This window comes from Tachypleus tridentatus, chromosome 13 (assembly GCF_004210375.1).
Source record: "Tachypleus tridentatus isolate NWPU-2018 chromosome 13, ASM421037v1, whole genome shotgun sequence".
Taxonomy (NCBI): Eukaryota; Metazoa; Arthropoda; class Merostomata; order Xiphosura; family Limulidae; genus Tachypleus; species Tachypleus tridentatus.
In genome coordinates this window covers 74114600-74116009 of record NC_134837.1, presented here as the reverse complement: position 1 = coordinate 74116009, position 1410 = coordinate 74114600, and positions in this window count along the sequence as shown.

Sequence of the window (1410 nt, the reverse complement as noted above, 5' to 3'; positions counted from 1 at the left end):
TGTTGTGTGTATGCATTCCAAGTAATCAAGGTGTGCTGCATATAGCAATAACGTAAGCTTTATAAAATTGAAGTAGAACACCAGTAATTTATATACCTGTTTTTCTAACTATTTTCCATTCTGCATACATTAACGTTTAACATGTAAATAAATTGGTTATGGAACTTCGTACTAGTTTTCTTTCATAGATTCAGTTTAGGTTGTATATGAACTTCAAAAGTTTGATAACCAGCTATGTGCATATAGCCTTTAACTTTGAATAAAATATTAAAATAACTGATATTATGAACCTATTACATAAATATACAAAAGGTGAACATACCATTCCTCCTAAAACCATTTCTATTTTATATCTCGCATAATGACTGCATACTCAAGATTTTTGACACTTCACAGTAGAACTGAACACTATCTCATAATATCAGTTTACCATTAATAAACATATTTATCATAATTCTAGTAGTGTTGCTTAATTAGTTTTTGTTTTATTATTTTTGTAATTAATAGAAACATTGAAAGTTGAGAGTTCTCTTAACCTGTTTTATCTGTCAGGCGTAACCTTTTACACTAGTAACACTGGACTTCATTATGGGTGGAGATATTTTATGGTTAAAATCCACAGTACAGAATCATTCACAACTAAAACCAATAGTCCTGGTTCACAGAAATGTTGTTTCTTTACTCTGTGAAAACAAACTTCAAAACAGGAATAAAGAGTGTGTGTACTTCAGGGATAAACACAGTATCGATTTGAAACATTTGTAACCCTGTAAGGTAGAGGGCAGTATTTTCTCCTTAAATATATTTACTTAGTCACAAAAACTCTACAGCTACTTTTGTTTATCAAATAAAACCTATTTCTCAATATGTAGTTTGTACCAACCTGCTTATTACCCCTTGTAACAATTACATATACAAATATCTCCAGGTTCAGCACTTCTTTGTACATAAACTACAAATAGTTTTTACTGTTAATGCCCTTCTAATATCAAAGAAAGGCATGAATCTTAAGATAAATTTGTAAAAGTTTTTCTCAATTTTATTATAAATATTGACTGTTTTTTCCAAAGTTCTTATACATAAAAAAAAAAAAAAAGTGAAATAACTTCAACACTAAATTTTTACACAACTGCCTTAATACAATTAAGTGTCACTGCTTGGTAAAGATATACAATCACTCTTTTCTATGAGAATGTATGACTAACAATAAAGATGAAATAATGATGTATTAACCATGCTATATCTTTTCTATCCAGTGCTGCTGAGGCCTCTTTCTAACACTAGGGGGTCATTAAAGTGGGTGTGATACAATCTGATTGTGGTCAAGATGCTCCTTCTGTAATTAAATATTTTTAAAACAACGTGAACTGTAATTTTTATGAATTTTACTTCAGTAATTACACACCAGAA